This window comes from Penaeus monodon, chromosome 23 (genome assembly GCF_015228065.2).
Source record: "Penaeus monodon isolate SGIC_2016 chromosome 23, NSTDA_Pmon_1, whole genome shotgun sequence".
NCBI lineage: Eukaryota > Metazoa > Arthropoda > Malacostraca > Decapoda > Penaeidae > Penaeus > Penaeus monodon.
Window position 1 is genome coordinate 18,477,846 of NC_051408.1, and position 218 is coordinate 18,478,063.

Sequence of the window (218 nt, forward strand, 5' to 3'; positions counted from 1 at the left end):
GCTATAGTGATGGTCGTCGGAACTAAGAAAATTCCAAGTAATCTTATGTAAAACGGCATAAATATCCTTTAAAACTTTAAGAAATAGAAATGACAAACCCTTTAAAATAATCGAAACTGTAATGATTCATGTCTTTTCGAGCCGTCGGCGAAACACTTTGTTTGATTATCGAAAAATAACATTTTCTTCAAGACGACAAGCTATTCAATATACGCATG